General features: G+C 41.0%; 1 long non-coding RNA gene across 1 annotated transcript in view; it reads right to left on the bottom strand.

Annotated features, from left to right (window-relative positions):
- LOC308534465 overlaps nt 1-23,189 on the bottom strand; it is a 304,569-nt gene extending 281,380 nt beyond the window's left edge. The window contains exons 1-5 of the long non-coding RNA XR_013997196.1: nt 21,631-23,189; nt 14,498-14,638; nt 13,537-13,713; nt 12,284-12,375; nt 10,027-10,147 (exon numbers count right to left, since the gene is read on the bottom strand). This is a non-coding gene — a long non-coding RNA (uncharacterized lncRNA). The remainder of the gene's footprint in view (nt 1-10,026; nt 10,148-12,283; nt 12,376-13,536; nt 13,714-14,497; nt 14,639-21,630) is intronic.
- Between the last annotated feature and the right edge of the window lie 436 nt (nt 23,190-23,625).

Below are 23,625 nucleotides of genomic sequence, written 5' to 3'. Positions count from 1 at the left end.
CAGCATAGGGCAGGGAGGTGGTGTTTCCTCTAAGACAATTCCCATACTCCCCCGTCATTTGAGTGGTCCATTCCACTATGTTCAGTTGCTACAATTTCCTAGGATTTTGCGTGTTGTTTTAATGGATGTTTTATTTTAGAACAGTTCCACATTTACAGAAAAATTGTGCAGGTAATAACCATGTACTCCATACCCAATTTCCCTTATTACTAACATCTTACTTATGTTTGGGCAAATGTAACATGAAGTGAATCATCCGAGAAACAGAGTGAAACCTCAATTCTCTAGTATCTCCAATATCCAGCAATGCTCTTCTAGACCAAGTTGTTCAAGGAAAACTGGGTCAGTTGTCGCGTAAAACTTCAGATCTTGAGCTGAACATCCTTTCAAGAATTTAACAATATTCAATAGTCTACCATGTAAAAAGGAAATCAAATGCATTATTATACACTGCCAGCACTAACACAACACCCTGTTACTCATGACTGCGACCACTACCATCCATCCCACCCACCGAATCCAAACATAAATTAAACATCAGCTTCTTTTTTCTTTTCCAGTATGAGAAAGTGTTGTGAAAAAAATCCACATTCAGACTTCCCTTGTCCTTATTCTAAGTGTCTGGCTCACTATGGAATGGCTTCTCTGGTGTCCCAACTTAGAAACTCTACATTACTCCAGTCTCACATGCCTGCCCCCTGCTTAGATCCCTCCCCATCAGTGAAACAGAGTCAAACCTCACTTCTCTAGTATCTCCAATATCCAGCAATGCTGTTCTAGACCATGATGTTAAAGGAAAAACTGTACAAGTTGTGGCATAAAATTCACATCTTAAGCTGACTATCCTTTCCATACTTTAACAATATTCAATAGTCTGCCATATAAAAAGGAAATCAAATACTTAATTATACACTGCCTTCAGTAACACAACACCCTGTTACTCATGACTGCGACCACTACCATCCATCCCACCCACTGAATCCAAACCTAAATTAAACATCAGCTTCTTTTTTCTTTTCCAGAATGAGAAAGTGTTGTGAAAAAAATCCCCATTCAGACTTCTCCTTGTCCTTATTCTAAGTGTCTGGCTCAGTATGGAATGGCTTCTCTGGTGCCCCATCTTAGAAAATCTACATTACTCCAGTCTCACATGCCTGCCCCCTGCTTAGATCCCGCCCCATCATGAAACAGAGTCAAAAATCACTTCTCTAGGATCTCCAATGTCCAACAATTCTCTTCTACACCATGATGTTAAAGGAAACAATGTACCAGTTGTGGCATAAAATTCACATCTTGAGCTGACCATCCTTTCCATACTTTAATAATATTCAATAGTCTGCCATATAAAAAGGAAATCAAATACTTAATTATACACTGCCATCACTAACACAACACCCTGTTACTCATGACTGCGACCTCCACCATCCATCCCACCTACCCCCAATATGAACATAAATTCACTTTTGGACTTACAGTTTCTTCATCCACCCTTCTGTTTGGAGTCTTACACCTTATCTCTACTAGTCTACAATATCGTTTATTAAGTTTCGCTATCTTGAGGCAACAGACACTACTGAAGGGGGCCTGGCCTCTATTTATACTCTTTAGGGTAATGAGGAGCCACTCCCTTCAGCTCTGGTTGCCCAAATTCTGTGGTTGCCATGGTGTGGCTTGACATCACAATGCCTCAGCTAGACCATCCAGGAGGGGCGGGGGTAGCAGAAGATGCAGAAATCTCACACACTCTGGTTATAAAACAGAGACCTTCCTCTTCACTCCTAAAATTTTTCCCAAACTGTCCTCTCTCTCTCTCATTTCCTGTAGTTCCATTACAGTCCAGCATAGGGCAGGGAGGTGGTGTTTCCTCTAAGACAATTCCCATACTCCCCCGTCATTTGAGTGGTCTATTCCACTATGTTCAGTTGCTACAATTTCCTAGGATTTTGAGTGTTGTTTTAATGGATGTTTTATTTTAGAACAGTTCCACATTTACAGAAAAATTGTGCAGGTAATAACCATGTACTCCATACCCAATTTCCCTTATTACTAACATCTTACTTATGTTTGGGCAAATGTAACATGAAGTGAATCATCCGAGAAACAGAGTGAAACCTCAATTCTCTAGTATCTCCAATATCCAGCAATGCTCTTCTAGACCAAGTTGTTCAAGGAAAACTGGACCAGTTGTGGCATAAAACTTCAGATCTTGAGCTGACCATCCTTTCAAGAATTTAACAATATTCAATAGTCTACCATGTAAAAAGGAAATCACATGCATTATTATACACTGCCAGCACGAACACAACACCCTGTTCCTCATGACTGCGACCACTACCATCCATCCCACCCACCGAATCCAAACATAAATTAAACATCAGCTTCTTTTTTCTTTTCCAGTATGAGAAAGTGTTGTGAAAAAAATCCCCATTCAGACTTCCCTTGTCCTCATTCTAAGTGTCTGGCTCAGTATGGAATGGCTTCTCTGGTGTCCCAACTTAGAAACTCTACATTACTCCAGTCTCACATGCCTGCCCCCTTCTTAGATCCCTCCCCATCAGTGAAACAGAGTCAAACCTCATTTCTCTAGTATCTCCAATATCCAGCAATGCTGTTCTAGACCATGATGTTAAAGGAAAAACTGTACAAGTTGTGGCATAAATTCACATCTAGAGCTGACCATCCGTTTCATACTTTAACAGTATTCAATAGTCTGCCATATAAAAAGGAAATCAAATTCTTTATTATACACTGCCATCACTAACACAACACCCTGTTGTTACTCATGACTGCGACCACTACCATCCATCCACCCACTGAATCCAAACCTAAATTAAACATCAGCTTCTTTTTTCTTTTCCAGAATGAGAAAGTGTTGTGAAAAAAATCCCCATTCAGACTTCTCCTTGTCCTTATTCTAAGTGTCTGGCTCAGTATGGAATGGCTTCTCTGGTGCCCCGTCTTAGAAAATCTACATTACTCCAGTCTCACATGCCTGCCCCCTGCTTAGATCCCGCCCCATCATGAAACAGAGTCAAAAATCACTTCTCTAGGATCTGCAATGTCCAACAATTCTGTTCTACACCATGATGTTAAAGGAAACAATGTACCAGTTGTGGCATAAAATTCACATCTTGAGCTGACCATCCTTTCCATACTTTAATAATATTCAATAGTCTGCCATATAAAAAGGAAATCAAATACTTAATTATACACTGCCATCACTAACACAACACCCTGTTACTCATGACTGCGACCTCCACCATCCATCCCACCTACCCCCAATACTAACATAAATTCACTTTTGGACTTACAGTTTCTTCATCCACCCTTCTGTTTGGAGTCTTACACCTTATCTCTACTAGTCTACAATATCGTTTATTAAGTTTCGCTATCTTGAGGCAACAGACACTACTGAAGGGGGCCTGGCCTCTATTTATACTCTTTAGGGTAATGAGGAGCCACTCCCTTCAGCTCTGGTTGCCCAAATTCTGTGGTTGCCATGGTGTGGCTTGACATCACAATGCCTCAGCTAGACCATCCAGGAGGGGCGGGGGTAGCAGAAGATGCAGAAATCTCACACACTCTGGTTATAAAACAGAGACCTTCCTCTTCACTCCTAAAATTTTTCCCAAACTGTCCTCTCTCTCTCTCATTTCCTGTAGTTCCATTACAGTCCAGCATAGGGCAGGGAGGTGGTGTTTCCTCTAAGACAATTCCCATACTCCCCCGTCATTTGAGTGGTCCATTCCACTATGTTCAGTTGCTACAATTTCCTAGGATTTTGAGTGTTGTTTTAATGGATGTTTTATTTTAGAACAGTTCCACATTTACAGAAAAATTGTGCAGGTAATAACCATGTACTCCATACCCAATTTCCCTTATTACTAACATCTTACTTATGTTTGGGCAAATGTAACATGAAGTGAATAATCAGTGAAACAGAGTGAAACCTCGATTCTCTAGTATCTCCAATATCCAGCAATGCTGTTCTACACCAAGTTGTTAAAGGAAAACTGGACCAGTTTTGGCATAAAACTTCAGATCTTGAGCTGACCATCCTTTCAAGAATTTAACAATATTCAATAGTCTACCATGTATAAAGGAAATCAAATGCATTATTATACACTACCAGCACTAATACAACACCCTGTTCCTCAATACTGTGACCACTACCATCCATCCCACCCACCGAATCCAAACCTAAATTAAACATCAGCTTCTTTTTTCTTTTCCAGAATGAGAAAGTGTTGTGAAAAAAATCCCCATTCAGACTTCTCCTTGTCCTTATTCTAAGTGTCTGGCTCAGTATGGAATGGCTTCTCTGGTGCCCCATCTTAGAAAATCTACATTACTCCAGTCTCACATGCCTGCCCCCTGCTTAGATCCCGCCCCATCATGAAACAGAGTCAAAAATCACTTCTCTAGGATCTGCAATGTCCAACAATTCTGTTCTACACCATGATGTTAAAGGAAACAATGTACCAGTTGTGGCATAAAATTCACATCTTGAGCTGACCATCCTTTCCATACTTTAATAATATTCAATAGTCTGCCATATAAAAAGGAAATCAAATACTTAATTATACACTGCCATCACTAACACAACACCCTGTTACTCATGACTGCGACCTCCACCATCCATCCCACCTACCCCCAATATGAACATAAATTCACTTTTGGACTTACAGTTTCTTCATCCACCCTTCTGTTTGGAGTCTTACACCTTATCTCTACTAGTCTACAATATCGTTTATTAAGTTTCGCTATCTTGAGGCAACAGACACTACTGAAGGGGGCCTGGCCTCTATTTATACTCTTTAGGGTAATGAGGAGCCACTCCCTTCAGCTCTGGTTGCCCAAATTCTGTGGTTGCCATGGTGTGGCTTGACATCACAATGCCTCAGCTAGACCATCCAGGAGGGGCGGGGGTAGCAGAAGATGCAGAAATCTCACACACTCTGGTTATAAAACAGAGACCTTCCTCTTCACTCCTAAAATTTTTCCCAAACTGTCCTCTCTCTCTCTCATTTCCTGTAGTTCCATTACAGTCCAGCATAGGGCAGGGAGGTGGTGTTTCCTCTAAGACAATTCCCATACTCCCCCGTCATTTGAGTGGTCTATTCCACTATGTTCAGTTGCTACAATTTCCTAGAATTTTGAGTGTTGTTTTAATGGATGTTTTATTTTAGAACAGTTCCACATTTACAGAAAAATTGTGCAGGTAATAACCATGTACTCCATACCCAATTTCCCTTATTACTAACATCTTACTTATGTTTGGGCAAATGTAACATGAAGTGAATCATCCGAGAAACAGAGTGAAACCTCAATTCTCTAGTATCTCCAATATCCAGCAATGCTCTTCTAGACCAAGTTGTTCAAGGAAAACTGGACCAGTTGTGGCATAAAACTTCAGATCTTGAGCTGACCATCCTTTCAAGAATTTAACAATATTCAATAGTCTACCATGTAAAAAGGAAATCACATGCATTATTATACACTGCCAGCACGAACACAACACCCTGTTCCTCATGACTGCGACCACTACCATCCATCCCACCCACCGAATCCAAACATAAATTAAACATCAGCTTCTTTTTTCTTTTCCAGTATGAGAAAGTGTTGTGAAAAAAATCCCCATTCAGACTTCCCTTGTCCGCATTCTAAGTGTCTGGCTCAGTATGGAATGGCTTCTCTGGTGTCCCAACTTAGAAACTCTACATTACTCCAGTCTCACATGCCTGCCCCCTTCTTAGATCCCTCCCCATCAGTGAAACAGAGTCAAACCTCATTTCTCTAGTATCTCCAATATCCAGCAATGCTGTTCTAGACCATGATGTTAAAGGAAAAACTGTACAAGTTGTGGCATAAATTCACATCTAGAGCTGACCATCCGTTTCATACTTTAACAGTATTCAATAGTCTGCCATATAAAAAGGAAATCAAATTCTTTATTATACACTGCCATCACTAACACAACACCCTGTTGTTACTCATGACTGCGACCACTACCATCCATCCCACCCACTGAATCCAAACCTAAATTAAACATCAGCTTCTTTTTTCTTTTCCAGAATGAGAAAGTGTTGTGAAAAAAATCCCCATTCAGACTTCTCCTTGTCCTTATTCTAAGTGTCTGGCTCAGTATGGAATGGCTTCTCTGGTGCCCCATCTTAGAAAATCTACATTACTCCAGGCTCACATGCCTGCCCCCTGCTTAGATCCCGCCCCATCATGAAACAGAGTCAAAAATCACTTCTCTAGGATCTGCAATGTCCAACAATTCTGTTCTACACCATGATGTTAAAGGAAACAATGTACCAGTTGTGGCATAAAATTCACATCTTGAGCTGACCATCCTTTCCATACTTTAATAATATTCAATAGTCTGCCATATAAAAAGGAAATCAAATACTTAATTATACACTGCCATCACTAACACAACACCCTGTTACTCATGACTGCGACCTCCACCATCCATCCCACCTACCCCCAATACGAACATAAATTCACTTTTGGACTTACAGTTTCTTCATCCACCCTTCTGTTTGGAGTCTTACACCTTATCTCTACTAGTCTACAATATCGTTTATTAAGTTTCGCTATCTTGAGGCAACAGACACTACTGAAGGGGGCCTGGCCTCTATTTATACTCTTTAGGGTAATGAGGAGCCACTCCCTTCAGCTCTGGTTGCCCAAATTCTGTGGTTGCCATGGTGTGGCTTGACATCACAATGCCTCAGCTAGACCATCCAGGAGGGGCGGGGGTAGCAGAAGATGCAGAAATCTCACACACTCTGGTTATAAAACAGAGACCTTCCTCTTCACTCCTAAAATTTTTCCCAAACTGTCCTCTCTCTCTCTCATTTCCTGTAGTTCCATTACAGTCCAGCATAGGGCAGGGAGGTGGTGTTTCCTCTAAGACAATTCCCATACTCCCCCGTCATTTGAGTGGTCCATTCCACTATGTTCAGTTGCTACAATTTCCTAGGATTTTGAGTGTTGTTTTAATGGATGTTTTATTTTAGAACAGTTCCACATTTACAGAAAAATTGTGCAGGTAATAACCATGTACTCCATACCCAATTTCCCTTATTACTAACATCTTACTTATGTTTGGGCAAATGTAACATGAAGTGAATAATCAGTGAAACAGAGTGAAACCTCAATTCTCTAGTATCTCCAATATCCAGCAATGCTGTTCTACACCAAGTTGTTAAAGGAAAACTGGACCAGTTTTGGCATAAAACTTCAGATCTTGAGCTGACCATCCTTTCAAGAATTTAACAATATTCAATAGTCTACCATGTATAAAGGAAATCAAATGCATTATTATACACTACCAGCACTAATACAACACCCTGTTCCTCAATACTGTGACCACTACCATCCATCCCACCCACCGAATCCAAACCTAAATTAAACATCAGCTTCTTTTTTCTTTTCCAGTATGAGAAAGTGTTGTGAAAAAAATCCCCATTCAGACTTCCCTTGTCCTCATTCTAAGTGTCTGGCTCAGTATGGAATGGCTTCTCTGGTGTCCCAACTTAGAAACTCTACATTACTCCAGTCTCACATGCCTGCCCCCTGCTTAGATCCCTCCCCATCATGAAACAGAGTCAAAAATCACTTCTCTAGTATCTCCAATATCCAACAATGCTGTTCTATACCATGATGTTAAAGGAAAAACTGTACCAGTTGTGGCATAAAATTCACAACTTGAGCTGCCATCCTTTCCATAGTTTAACAATATTCAATAGTATACCATGTAAAGGAAATGAAATTCATTATTATACACTGCCGGCACTAACACAACACCCTGTTCCTCATGACTACGACCACCACCATCCATCCCACCCTCCCAATTCCAAACCTATATTAAACATCAGCTTCTTTTTTCCTTGCCAGTATGAGAAAGTTTTGTGAAAAACATCCCACCTCGCTCTGCCTGCCCTTCCATATCCATCTCCCCTGACCACGTTGGCCAAGCTCCGAACAGGACTGTGGTGAGCAGTCTGTCTCAGTCCTCAGCCCAGACGCCCAGGTCCTGGAGGGTGGGGGTGTGCAGTGCACAGGACCTTCACTAGAGCTGCCAGTGGGAAGAAGAGTCTCACTCAGACTCCGTGTTGAACCTTCTGGATCCCACAACTGCTACAACCAGGAGAGCCACACAGGGGCCGAGGGTGGCATGGGGTTGTCCCCTGGTTTGGCAAGGGGGCCTGCACAGAGGCTCAGATATAAACAAGTGTGCCATGGGAGGGCAGAGTGGAAAGAAAGACCAGGACTCAGACTCTGCTGCCCACCTGCCTCTCCCCAGGGCCTTTCCTGCCATGGTGGGGACCTGGCTGGACCAGGTCCAGGGTTTGGGGCAGCCCCTTCCTTTGGCCTGCTTCGAGGTAGAGCAGGCCTTGGTGCCCGTCAACTCCTCTGCCTCACACCTGGTGGGCCATGCCCAAAATCTATGGTTGGCACTGCAGCACCTTGAGCCCACCGAGACAACTCAACAAGGTGAGGGGGAATGATCATCTGGGCAGATCATCGGGGGAGGGCAGGCTCATGGGCTGGAGTTCCCTTAAAGGCGGTGGCATCTTTCCTGTCTGCACTAAGTCACAGGAAAGCCAGGAGTGTGAGTCAATGTGTCTCTTTCTCCTGCTCCAGGTCCATGCCCAGAGCTCCAGAGCTCTCCGGACGCAGAGGAAGGGCCTGCTCAGGGGCCAGAGCCTGGTCCAATGAGAGGCCCTGCCCTGGCCAGGCCTGGCCCGAGGCAGTACCTGAAGCCATTATGGAGCCAGCTACTGGCTGCCCTGGAAGCCTTCTCTCGTGCTGTCAGAAGAGTTCTAGGCGATTATCTTAAATAACTCAGAGGAATACATCCCAACTGTACATTTATAATAGTAAGTAAGGACAATTTCTAAAAGTACCTACCTATTTATGTAAACTATTTCCCATTAAGTTAAATACTCCTTTTGAATAAATAAGGTTGTTATTTAAAAACACGTGTAGACCATGTCTTCTCATGTACATATACATAATTCCATACACACACACACACACACACACATGCACGCACACACGTACACATATATGCTGACATGGAAGGTGCTCACTGTATAATACAGTTTTAAAATAAGTTTTGAAACCTTTAATTTCCTCTGATAACTACGTATACACTGATAAAATGGGAAATAAAATCTGGAAATATATACACCAGAATGTTCACACTGGTGAACTGTCAGCAGTGAAACTACCAGAAGTGACAGTTTCTTCTCATTGTGCTTCATGTACAGGTTCTGGTTGACACAAGGATCGTACCTCCAGGATATACATAGACAGTAGAGAGAGGAAGGGAGAGGCAGAGAACACAGATGAGAGGTGCACCAGCCGCCTCCTGCCCACCCCCGCCATGGAATTGACTGCAAAACCCGGCCATGTGCCCTCCCTGGGAACTGATCCGGAAACCTTTCAGTGCAAGGGGAGATGCCCATCCAATGAGCCCCATCAGCCGGGGCTAGACTCAATCTATATTTTAAAAATACACTTAGATTAATTTCAGGGAGGGAGAAAGGGCGAGACAGAAACATAAATGATGAGAGAGAAGCATTGATCGGTTGCCTCCTTCATGACCCCTATTGGTGATCCAGTCTGCACCGCGGGCCTGTGCCCTGACCCCGAATCAAACCAACTGTGCACTCCTGCCTGCTTCCCAGGCAGACGCTCGACCACTGTGCAACACTGGCCAGACTCAATCATATCTTTCTAAACTTTCCCAAATGCCAATTTGTATCTTGAAATGGTCTCATGAAAGGAAAAATTACTTAATGGGGGACCTTCTAATTCCCTTGCTATTTAGCTGGATTTGCTATTTGGCCAGAAACAACCAGTAGACTAGCTCTTAACCATATTTAATATCACTAGGAATAGCAAGAGCATTGCTTTGGTTGCAACAGGAGTAACTCAAAACAACTCCCTCCAATAAACACTTCCTGAATCATTTCCCTTCCTCCATGAGCCCAGAATTTAACTCACCAGTCAAACTCAGCTTAGGGAGAGGCAATGGTTCCACTGGAACAGGTCGGTAGGGAAACAAGGTACACAGCCTGGTTCCACCGGAAGGCCCATAGTTCACTGACACCACCACTGGAACAATCTATAATTAAAATGAAAACCACCATGTCAGAAAATTCTAAGCAGAAAAGGACAAAAGAATGCCACTGGTGAGTATTTCAAAGGGAGGCACGCTGTGCAAGAGGGATCCGTTCAGTGCTGTGGCCCAATCATCCAAAGCTCATCGTTCTCATGTGAACACTTTGCTCTGAGGGGAGACACATTTCCTTTCTTTCATTTCATATTTGCTTTCAAGGCAAACCAGCTGGTCAATACACCAAGCCAACACTCCTCAGGTATCCAACAAGAGAAACCGAAATGTCCCAGTGAATATTAAGTTTTAGTAAATTTGAATTTAAAAAAAAAAGTTTCATTTTAAAGTGATATGTGGCTGCCGGGATGGCGTGGCTCAGTGCTTGAGCGTCGACCCCAGAACCAAGAGATCCCCATTTCATTCCCAGTCAGGGCCCGTACTGGGGTTGCGCGCTGGGGCTATGGGACTGATGATGCTCTCTCATCATTGATGTTTCTCTTTCCCCTTCCCCAGCCTCCTCACCGCCCCCATCCCCACCCCCCGCTCTCTCTGTTCCCTTTCCCTTCCTCTCTCTGAGATCAATAATGACATATATGTTTAACCAGTTATATGTGGATAATATGGACCCTATGAGACAGGGCACTTCAAAACGCTAGGAAACCATTGTTTAACAGTCATCCCTGAATCTCGGGGCACCTTTCCTCCACAAGTCCACACAGAAGAAATGTACGGGGCTATCAGTGATCACAGTAGAAACACGAAGCTCACCATCCCACAGGTCCCCACTGCCCTTCCCCTCACCACCTCCTCCTGGGCTGAGGCACCTCTTTCAGGAGCAGTTTGACACTAAACTGCTCTATGTCCCTTGCAATTCGGCCTGTTCTGCCCAAGGGTTCACGCAAGAGTCTCATAGTTGATTTCTGAGACACCATTTTCCTCCCTAATATAAAGCACAATAGCGAGCAGAGGATTTTTTTCCTCTCGTTGATGCTGGGAGCTTACCCTGACATCACTGAGCAGGTGACTTCAATATTGGATCCACCTACCTGTGGACTTGTTCTTTTGTGAGAAAGACAAGTCCCTCCTGTTAGCTTCATCACTATTCTGCTGCTTATAATTCCCAACTTCCACACTGAATGAGATCCTTAAAACTCCTGAGGGTGGACAAGGTTGTAGCATTTCATGGTATTGCTGAAAACAACAACTACAAACACGAAAACAAAAACAAAACAACTATGGGAGCAGAGAGCAGGACAGGGGAAAGATGGGAGATGCCGGAAAGAACACCAGCCTTCCACCGACTCCAGAGTGAGACGTCCGGATACAGGGCATGGCACAGCTCTAAGCTGGGCTGGCAGAGTATGATGCCAATGAGGATCTCAAAGTGTGACCACAGAAAAGGGGTGAGGCAGAGACAAGACTGCAAAAGAAGCTAAGGTCGGATCATGGACGGCCTGGACGGACACGCTAAGGATTTGGGACTCATTTCTAAAGGCCATAGGAGACCACTGTCAGTTTTCAGAAGAGACATGATCATATTTACATTTTCAAAAGATCCTTCGGGCTGCCGGTAGAGAATGGTTAGGGACCTGGCGATACTAGAGGTTGACAGGTCGCAGAGAACACATGGTATCAGGAGGCCCTGAAGTCAATGTGGCTTAGTACTCTTGCTGCTCACCTTGATGGCTTCACACTAGAATCGTCGTATCAGGAATGTCAAGGTGGAAATCTATCCCACTCATGGCACTTGACAGTTTATGTCTAGAAGTTATAATAAAGTAGCACGATATGCCGTATCTTTTCTCAGAACAAGACACTCTCAGAACAAAATGGAGCACTTACCAAAACCAAGATTTACTAAAGTGGTAAGGAAAAGGGGGTGGACTCAGCTTACTGACTGAACAACAGGAGGTCAGTGACACAGACAGAGACACACACACAGAGAAAGCGAGAGAGAAGCTGAGAGGAAGGAAGGGACCTCAAGAACGAGAGTACCAGAGAAGTGACAGGACCTGACACCCCATCAGCTGGGCTGTACTCTATGTTGTTTAGAAGCGAGTTTATGACATAGAGTCCAAACATAACAGAAATACAAGCAAATGTCACCATACTCTTCACAAAACCTTTAATGACACAGATGCTTACCTTGATCAAGTGTGCATACTTCTTCAGTTGTTCTGAAAAGCATTGTGTAATCCTTGCAGTAAGGATCTAAGTAAAACTCCAATTTTTAGTCCCTACAATAACAAGAACATATAAAATACAAATAACTAGGAAGGTATTACAATATTTACCCCCAACAGCTAGCATTCATCAGTAGAACTTTCCCATTTAAAAACATACTTATGAGAAAAAAGATAATCAAATCCATAGCCCCTTTATTCTATTTCTGGACTTTCCAGTGCCCAGTATGATAAGTGCAACCTCAAGGACTTTTGCTAGACAAATTTTGTGCAGGTGAAACTACTGTAAAAACACTGTGATCTCGGTTCTCTTCCATTACCTATTAGCTGTTGATCTTCAAAAAACCATCTCTGGAGCCTCAATATTTTCTCCAGAAAATGGGGAAATACCAGTTAATTCACTGTGAAGTTTTAAAACTAAATAAAATATGTGAAAAATGCCAGAGCCCGTTATTAGGGTTGGAAATCATTTCATTATAAAACAGTTTTCATGATAGTAATGATTTGTCCTAAGAGAAATGAAAAAATTAAAAGTGCCATGTCTCAGAATACAACTTCTTTATCTCAAGGAAGATCACAAAAATTAGAAAACGTGCTGTAATATTAACTCAGATGTTGATATTTTTATTCCATTCAATTTTATTATCAAGGGTCACAATACCCAAGTGTGTGACCTTTAGAATTCAGTGTTAGACAGAGTGCTAGCCAGGCTGTGAGAGTGCAGTGTCAGCACCATTTAAACGCAGATCCACCAGGAACCTGAAAGACACAGAAGGCCACAGCACAAGTGCAGCAGAGCTCACAGCGAACCCAGCGTCATGGTCTTGGAAACACACTCTGACAGGTTTTCTCATCACTAATGGGAGTCATGATTCCCTGGCCTTGTTGACAATTTATGTAGCTAAACTGCAATTCTCTGAACTGTAAGCACTACTAGAATGTAGGTATTGTTACAGCAGAGCAGATATTGTTATAGACCTTCCACCACAGTGCAGGCAGTCAGCTTGTCAACATGAAATGCACTGGGTCACCCCCAGTGTTTACCATGTTTCCTGGCTTCCTGCTGATCTTAGCACAAAGATGACTCACAAGCCCTTACATAGCCAATATCTTCAAACAATTCTGTGTTTTGCAAAAAATGCTCTGGGTTCCTAAGGCCAATTTCTGAGTCACCTGAGCACGCCTGGAAGTTTTCACTCTACACACAGTATTTACCTTGCCAACTGAACAAGGGGCGTCAACAAGTGAATGAATTCCTTCTCCCATCAGAGTATTCCATTTAGGCTCCTCAGAGACCCAGTGAAGAAGGAAAAAGATTGCAGGTATGTGAGAGAAGTGTAGAAGAATCCAGACTGAGATTCTGTGACAAGTCTTCATCCTTCATCTGAGAAACTTTCCAAAGGATTCAGACATAAAGATCTGTTCAAAAGGTGAGACTCAACCTTCTGGGGGTGGTCTGAATTCAGTAAATACTCCCAATCCCAAGAAGAAGAAACAGATATTGATTTTTTAAATCATGCCTCCTTGTAATTAGGCGGGTGGGAGTGATCAAGGAGGGGTCGTCGATGGGGGGAGAAGGAGACATATGTAATACTTTAAACCAGTGTTAAACTCAACCTTCCTAATGCCGCGACCCTTCAATATAGTTCCTCATGTTATGTTGACCCCCAATTTCACTGTTACAAATTAAACATAATTAAAGCATAGTGATTAATCACAAGAACAATATGTAATTATATATGTGTTTTCCCATGGTATTAGGCGACCCCTGTGAAAGGGTCATTCGACCCCTAAAGGGCTCACGACCCACAGGTTGAGAACCACTGCTTTAAACAATAAAAAGTTCAATTAAAGGATTCAAGTTCCATTTTCACATTAAGTTGATCTAAGAATATGAAAAAAATAAATCCCAATGCTGGCCCAGCAGGTGTGGCTCAGTGGTTGAGCATCAATCCATGAACCAAGAGGTCATGGTTCAATTCCTGACCAGGGCACATGCCCAGGTTTCCGGTTTTATTCCCAGGAGGGTGTGTGCAGGAAGCAGCCAACTGATGATTCTCTCTCATCAAGGATATTTCTATCTCTCTCCCTCTCCCTTCCTGTCCCTGAAATCAATTAAAACATTTTAAAAATTAAGTAATCACAATGCTGGAAAATGAAAGGAATATCAACACACCTAAATAACTTTAGTGATCTTCTAAATCCTCTGTTGTCATTTCCAGTCTCCAAAGCACTTTCTCCATGAGATTTGAGGCTCTTTGTTGTCATTTCCACAGTCTCCACAGCACCTTCTCCAGAAAGAGATGTGGGACTCTTCCTTTAATGAATAATATAAAAATGCTTAGACAAAACCACAATTATTCATTTTGTTTTGAACAACAAAAAAAAAAGAGGTATACATTTGGAATCAAAAAGTTCAATAAAATTCTAAAAAGAAACTTATTGTAGGCTTTTTCAGACTTACCCTGTGATATGATAAATGCCTAAAATTAAGACAAAATGCTTATCTAAGAATTGCATCTAAATAATAGCCTATTAACAAATAGTATCTAAATAAGAAATATGGTGAGCTAGAAGGGAACAATAACAAAGGGGGGACACCGAAACCGGTTTGGCTCAGTGGATAGAGCGTCGGCCTGCAGACTGAAAGGTCCCAGGTTCGATTCCGGTCAAGGGCATGTACCTGGGTTGTGGGCACATCCCCAGGGGGTGTGCAGGAGGCAGCTGATTGATGTTTCTCTCTCAGTGATGTTTCTAACTCTCTCTCTCCCTTCCTCTCTGTAAGAAATAAACAAAATATATTTTTAAAAAGGGGGGGGGGACATCTATAATACTTTCAAAAGGAAAGATTTTAAAAATAAATAAATAAATAATTATGACATATAGCTATATACTATCTTCTCACCAGCTCAACACATGCACCATGGGAACTAAAAAAGGTAAAATAAAATTAAACAGATTAATGATAAATATTATAAGAAAAGATAAAGTATGTGTGTAAATTTTAAGAAAAGAGTAGCCAAAACCGGTTTGGCTCAGTGGATAGAGCGTTGGCCTGCGGACTGAAAGGTCCCAGGTTCGATTCCGGTCAAGGGCATGTACCTGGGTTGTGGCACATCCCCAGTAGGAGATGTGCAGGAGGCAGCTGATCAATGTTTCTCTCTCATCGATGTTTCTAACTCTCTATCTCTCTCCCTTCCTCTCTGTGAAAAATCAATAAAATATATTTTAAAAAAAAAAGAAAAGAGTAGACAAAAATTTAAAAATCTACTAGGTAGAAGCCTTGCCACAAAAGTGTCCTCAAACCGTGGCTCAACCTGTATTGACCTTAGGTCCTTTCTAAAACTAAAGATTACCAGAAGAGCTGTTCATAACCTACAGGTTTCTTAATGATCTCACCATTCTTAGACAGTCAGAAAAAAATCTTTAGAAAAACTAAACTTTCCCTTTCATCTTGCAAAACATAACTAGGAAATGCCATTCAACTTTCACTAGCATGCCTAACAATCACTTACTTGAAATTATTTAATGGTATTTTATGGGTTTTTTAATTGTGGTTAAATATACATAATGTAAAATTTACCATTTTAACCATTTATGGTGTACAAATTCAGTACCATTAAATACATTCATTCATAAAGTTGTGTAACCTCAATGCTATCCATTTCCAGAACTTTTCCATTATCCCAAACAGAAACTGCCAATTCAACAACTCCCCCTTTCTCCCTCCCTCAGCTTCCATTATATTTTCTGTCCTTATGAATTTACCTATTAGAAGCAAAGTACCCCATGAAGGTGGAATTATACAGTATTTATGTTATGTTGGGTATAACATCCTCAAGGTTCATCCATGTTGTAGCACATCTCAGAATTTCCTTCATTTTAAAGGCTAAATATTTCATTGTAGGCAAATACCACATATTGTATATCCAGTCATCTCTCCATACACATTGGGGTTGTTTCCAATTTCAACTATTGTGAATAATGCTGCTATGAACACTGGTGTTCGACTGAGTCCCTGCTTTCAAATCTTTTCTTTTTATTTCAACATTTTTTTATTAAGGTATTACATATATGTCCTTATTCCTCCATTGCCCCCCACCCCATTCCCATTCATGAACTCACTCCCCTGGGTCTGTGTCCATTGGTTATGCTTATATGCATGTATACAAGTCCTTTGACCTCTATCCCTTACCCCCACCCTCCCCTACCTTCCCTCTGAGGTTTGAGAATCTGATCGATGCTTCTGTCTTTTGTGTATATATACCCAAAAGGGGAATTGTTGAATCATATGGTGATTCTAGGTTTAACTGCCCCCCCCCCAATTTATCTTGAAATTTATTGTTGAAAATATTATAGATGTCCCTTTCTGTCCCCCATTGATCCCCTCCACCCTGCCGAGGTTTAACTTTTTGAGAAACAGCAAATGGTTTCCAACAGTGGCATTTTTTACTTTTCCACCAGTAATCACAGGGTTCCAGTTTCAACATCCTCACTTATTTTTTTCATTGTTTAATATATCAGTCATCTCAGTAGGTATGACATGATATCTCACTGTGGTTTTGATTTGCATTTGCCTAATGATTAAACATGCTGAGCACTGTTTCATGTGCTCATTGGCCATGTACATATCTTTAGAGAAATTCCCTTTCAAGCCCTCTGTCCAGTTTTAAATTGAATTGTCTGATCTGTGGTTGTTGAATTTAGGAAAAACCGGCATTAGAGCTGCACTCCCACCTGAAATGTCTCAAATCTACACTGTACCTATTATTGACTCAGCTTCCTTTTATGAAATCCCATCCTCCCAGTCTCTAAAAGCAGAGAGTACTTTATTTTATTTTTATTTTTTAAATCTATATTGTTGAAAGTATTACATAGGTCCTCCTTTCCCCACATTAATCTCTTCCGGGCCACTCCCATCCCCACCCCAATAGTATTTTCATACTCTCCCTTACTCCTGATGTCTCAGGACTTGCACATTCCCTCAGCTCTGTCTCTCATCTCTGTCTTCTCTCTTCAGAGCCAATCTTTTTCCCCTGAACTATCATAGAACAGTATCCTTGACAACAGTCTCTCTACTCTCCAGCCAATCCTACACATCCTACACATTGCCACCAAAGTCCTATCTTCTCAAAATACAGAACTGAAGATGTACTTTCCATTTTAACATCCTTGACAGGCTCCTTCTGTGCACAGTGTAAATTTCAAGTTCCCAGGTACAAACAAGGCCCTTCAGTTTGGATCCACTCAGCACCTGCAAGCATCTCTCCACACCCAAACCCTGTGTACATCCGTTCTGAACTTAGAAAACATCGTGTTTTTCCATAAATCGTTCGGCTGATTCGCTCTGCCTAGAATGCCCTTCTTTTCCCAACTTCCAGTTCAATCAGCAACTTCTTTGAGAAATCCTGCCTTCAGAGCCAGTCCCCTGACTCACCACACTGTGGACACACAGGTATTATATGGCATTTTAATTTATCTACATACAGCATTTTAGTTATCTGTTTATTTGTTCAACTAAATCTGAGTCACATACACCTGGTATTGATTCCTAACCAAATACAAAATATCTTCTCCCATATAGTAAGAAGACTAAAGAACAATATGTTTTCCAGACCAAAAGGACTGAAATTAAAAATCTTATCGTTCTATTTACAAGCAATCTTAAGATAAAGGAGACAAAAGAGACAATTCATCTAACTGCACATCCATGGAATCTAGTAAACATGCAATCATCCTTTGGAGAATTTAAGATGGAAACATAGAAGCAAAGAATTAGTTTGAGCCCAGCCAGCATGGCTCTGTGGTTAAGCATCGACCAATGAACCAGGAGGTCACAGTTTGATTCCAGGTCAGGGCATATGTTTGAATTGCAGCCTCCATCCCCAGTGTGGGTTGTGCAGGAGGCAGCCAATCAATGATTCTCTCTCATCATTGATGTTTCTATCTCTCTCTCCCTCTCCCTTCCTCTCTGAAAAATAAAAATACATATTAAAAAAAAAAAACAAACCAAAAAACCAAACAGTTGTTGGATATCCTCATGCCACTTTCACAACTACACTAACCATATGGTTACATGGGGGTGTGGGGGAGGGCGGGGCGGAAATATCATCAAAATGGTCACTGGCGCCCTAGCTGGTTTGGCTCAGTGGATAGAGCGTTAGCCTGTAGACTGAAGGGTCCCAGGTTCGATTCCAGTCAAGGGCACATGCCCGGGTTGCGGGCTCAATCCCCAGTAGGGGGCGTGCAGGAGGCAGCCGATCAATGATTCTCTCTCATCATTGATGTTTCTATCTTTCTATCCCTCTCCCTTCCTCTCTGAAATCAATAAAAATATATTTTTAAAAAAATGGTCACTGGCTTCAACACTCCGGGACAGAAATGCTTTTACACATGCCCTCAAGTTTAGGAATAATTCAGTTTATCGTTCCCAGTATATTGTTAGAAGGGTACAATGTTCATCAGGAAACAGTTAATGGGGGGAAACACAAAAAAGCAATGTCCAGGTACCAAGATTGCAGTGCTTACCACTAAGGAATTTAACATTAGTCAAAAAGTCTTGAAATCTCTTGTCAATAGCCCAATAATTAATTAAACTGCTATAAATATATTCTCCCTCGCCCCAAAACTTTTTATTCTAAAAATATTCAGTAAGAAAAGTTGAAATAATACAGTGAACACCTGTTTCATCTAAATCTAACAGTTGTTAAGGCCTAGCCTGTTTGGCTCAGTGGATAGAGCATCGGCCTGCGGACTGGTCCTGCGTTTGATTCCAGTCATGGGCACATACCCAGGTTACGGGCTCAATCCCTAGTAGTGGGCATGCAGGAGGCAGCCAATCAATGATTCTCTTCTTACCATTGATGTTACTGATGTTCCTCTCTCTCTCTCTCCCTCTCCCTTCCTCCCTAAAATCAATAAAAAATGTTTTAAAAATAAACAAAGAAATCTAACTGTGGTTACCATTATGCCATATCTGCTTATGTGCATGTGAGGGATTTGAGTGGGGGGTGCTGACTACCTGAAAATCCCCCACATCATGACTTCATCATGCATTTCCCCAAAATAAATATTCTCTCCTATACACCACAAAACCATCATCTTGCCTAAGAAAAAATTTTTCTAACATCGCCTAATATTCAGTCCATTTGCAACTTTTTCAAATTTTCCCCAAAATGTTTTTTTAAGATAATTTTCTAGAACCAGGACTCAATCAAAGTTCATTCAAAATGGTGCAAAAAAATATTGCATTTGGTGATGTCCTGTAGTCTCTTTTAACCTAGAATAGGCCCCACCTTTTTCCCCCTCCATGACTCTTTTTTTTTTTTTTTGCTTTTTACTACTGTTCTTTTTTTAAAATTAATTACATCTTTATTGTTCAGATTATTACATTTGTTCCTCTTTTTTCCCCCCATAACTCCCCTCCACCCAGTTCCCACCCCACCCTCCTCCCTCACTCCCCATCCACTGTCCTCATCCATAGGTGCGGGATTTTTGTCCAGTCTCTTCCCACACCCCCCTCACCCCTTTGCCCCCCAAGAATAGCCAGTCCACTCGCTTTCTATGCCCCTGATTCTATTATAATCACCAGTTCATTCTGTTCATCAGATTATTCGCTTGATTTTCAGATTCACTTGTTGATAGATGTGTATTTGGTGTTCAAAATTTGTATCTTTACCTTTTTCTTCTTCTTCCTCTTCTTAAAGGATACCTTTCAGCATTTCATATAATACTGGTTTGGTGGTGATGAACTCCTTTAGCTTTTCCTTATCTGTGAAGCTCTTTATCTGACCTTCAATTCTGAACGATAGCTTTGCTGGATAAAGTCATCTTGGTTGTAGGTTCTTGGCATTCATCACTTTGAAAATTTCTTGCCACTCCCTTCTGGACGGCAAAGTTTCTGTTGAGAAATCAGCTGACAGTCGTATGGGCACTCCCTTGTAGGCAACTGACTTTCTTTCTCTTGCCGCTTTTAAGATTCTCTCTTTGTCTTTTGCTCTTGGCATTTTAATGATGATGTGTCTTGGTGTGGTCCTCTTTGGATTCCTTTTGTTTGGGGTTCTCTGCGCTTCCTGGACTTGTAAGTCTATTCCTTTCACCAGGTAGAGGAAGTTTTCTGTCATTATTTCTTCAAATAGGTTTTCAATATCTTGCTCTCTCTCTTCTTCTGGCACCCCTATAATTTGGATGTTGGTACGCTTGAAGCTATCCCAGAGGCTCCTTACACTATCTTCGTATTTTTGGATTCTTTTTTCATTTTGCTTTTCTGGTTGGGTGTTTTTTGCTTCTTTGTATTTCAAATAGTTGACTTGATTCTTGCAATCCTCTAGTCTGCTGTTGGGAGTCTGTATAATATTCTTTATTTCAGTCAGTGTATGCTTAATTTCTAGTTGGTCCTTTATCGCAACCTCGAGGGTCTCATTAGATTTCTTTTAGACCTCATTAAGTTTATCGGCAGTTTCTAGAAAATTCTTGAAAAACCTTAAAAGTGTGGTTTTGAACTCTATATCCAGTAGTTTGCTTTCCTCCATTTCTATCATTTGTGTCCTTCTTCTTTGTCTCTGCATTTTTTATGCTTCCCTATGTTGATAAAGTGGTTTTCTGTGCTGAGTGTCCACTAGGGCCCAGTGGTTCAGCCTCCCCAATTACCTGAGGAGGACACTCTTGGTGCACCCCCTTGTGGTCTTTGTGCACAGTCTTGTTGTAGTTAAGCCTTGATTGTTGTAGTTATCACTGGGAGGAATTGATCTCCAGGCCAATCGGCTGTGAGAATCAGCTGTGTCTGCAGAGGGAGAACTTCTGTGCTGGACACACCCCTCTGGGGCAAGACTTGCTTCAATGGGGCTTTGGTGCTCACTGAGTCTGCCCCCTGAGTGCAACCCAAGCATGTGCAATGACAGCAAATTAGATTTTTTTTTCCTTTCCCTTACTCTCTGAGTATTTTTACTATGAACTTGATTTTTATTTATTCAACACTTTGCAACCAAATATAATCATGTGCTAATATATTCTTATACCCTTAAATTTAAGTCTCATAAATTTTTTTGGCAATAACTAATGGAATTACTCAAGTGTTTACACATACCATTAAATTGACAAAGAACAGTGCAAAAAAATGATGATATAGAAAATAAATGAAATGTTTATTTCCCTACCATTATCTTCACTATATGTTAAAACATATATCTAGCTACTGGGATCATTATATATTGTTTTTATTATTTCTGTTAAATTTTAGGATAAAAGCTTTGTTTTTTTAAAAAAAATTACTCAATAATCAATCAAATACTGAAATTCCAATCAACTCACCTGTTGAACAGGACTATCAACTGTAAAGGCCTTGTAAAGAGCCAATGCCTGGCTTTTATTTCCTTTGCTCCAGATCACCATATTTCCAGCCACATAGAGTTCCTCGTCATAATCCACTTCTCCAATTTCACTTCCGCCTCTCCTTAACTGCCAACTTTCCTTAAAAATTTACATATGTAAGACATGTTTACACGGTTTTTATTTCTTTTGCAACATTATGGAGCAAGATTTATTAATTAAAATTGAACAGCAATCCAGATACAAGTCTCCTACTCTGTCTGTGGAGTAAGACTCAGTCCAAGCCCAACTCTTAGGTTTGGTGCCACTGATTAACAGAGGAGGGGGTGTGGGTGTATGTATCATACTGTATCTTACAGGATTTCAAAAATGGGAATTTACCTCAAGAATTCTCTATATTAAGTATTTTATTATTACATTACCATTTTATGCTGCCAAAAACATAAATAAACAAAAACTAGACCTTACCTATATATCCAAAAATTAAACCAACATTCTTGGGAGACTAAAGACATATTAAGCATATGGGGGGGTGAAGCAGAGGGGGCAGTGAAGTGCACATGGGACACTGGGGGAGCTTACCCACCATGCAGACTTCCCTGCTTCACAACTGCATATACATTCACCTTCCTGCCCTTGTGCCAACCATCAAAATGAACAGGGCAGAGAAAGGTTTGGATTCCTAACTACAGACTTCCGCTCCTGGAAATTTTGGTATCCCAAAAGGGATACAGAAATGGAATTAAGATTAGAAAGACTGACTGTTTAACATGCACTTACTTCTCATTCCCCTATTTAAAAACTAGTACTGTATCTACTTATGTGGCATTTCTTTTCTCCTCTAGAAACATGTAAGTTTTTGGCAGCAGGGACCATTGCTAACTCTACTATCTAACCATCAAATAAAATGAAATCTGGTCCCACATACTAAGTGAAGAAAAAGAGATTTAAATGGAGCATAATCATAGTGACTCTCATTATAAATCCCTGAGTTATATGTCTAAACAGCCATGACACTGTAATACAATTAAGGTCATTATTTTTAGCTTTGATAAAAATGACCAAATCTTAACCTATACCCTAGAAGTAGCATCATACTCATTTCTCAGTTGCATCTGGGTAGCCTTAAATTACAAGTAGATCGAATCTCTCTACATTTCAAAAGCAAACTGAGAACCTTGATAAAACCTTCTGTTTTTCATGGATTGTAACCTCCTGCAGGGATCCCCCCAAGCCAGCAGCACCATCAGAGGACCACAACTCAGAGGCTGGCTGCAGCTGCCGAAGCTGAAGGTTCAAAGCATTAGGGTGGTGTCTGCAGTGGTCGCGACCAAAAGGAACAAATTCCTGCAAATCCCCAGCTGCAATCATTGTTGCCCTTTCTTCAGAGAAGTTCAACATGGCTTTCAGATATCAATATTATTTCTGTGTGAATTCAAACACATTCTGGACAGCTGTTGGAATCAAAACGAGAAGGAAATTATCAGAAGTTTACAGAAGAGCCATTAATCCTTAGATGAGTGTCATACAATCCTATCACATTGTAGGTGTACAAGTAATCATAACATCAAAGGGCATTCCAGATGATTCTTTCAGGTAATTACTTACCATTTCATAGTTACCTTACACTATCAGCACATAATTAACATTACAGCTACATGTTAGCTGCTGACAAAATCAACTGTAGGAAATCACTGGGCTGAGAGATAAGCACTTATGTCTGACAATATTGATCCTACATTTCCTACTACTACTCACTAATTTCTCCACATTTCACATTTAAGGATTTAGACAAGTTTTACTTTATAGTAAATGGCTCTCAACATTTAAGGGCATTTCTGTTCAAATGCTGGAACAACATTTAAAAAGCACACCTAACAGATCACTGGCATATTGAAATGAAACAAACAAAAACAACAAAGCATTTCTAATTCATCAAAAGTTGAACCACTTGGTGCTTTAAGAAACTAGTAAATG

Source organism: Myotis nattereri (genome assembly GCF_964212035.1).
Source record: "Myotis nattereri genome assembly, chromosome: 18".
NCBI lineage: Eukaryota > Metazoa > Chordata > Mammalia > Chiroptera > Vespertilionidae > Myotis > Myotis nattereri.
This window is presented reverse-complemented; position numbering and strand designations above follow the sequence as displayed.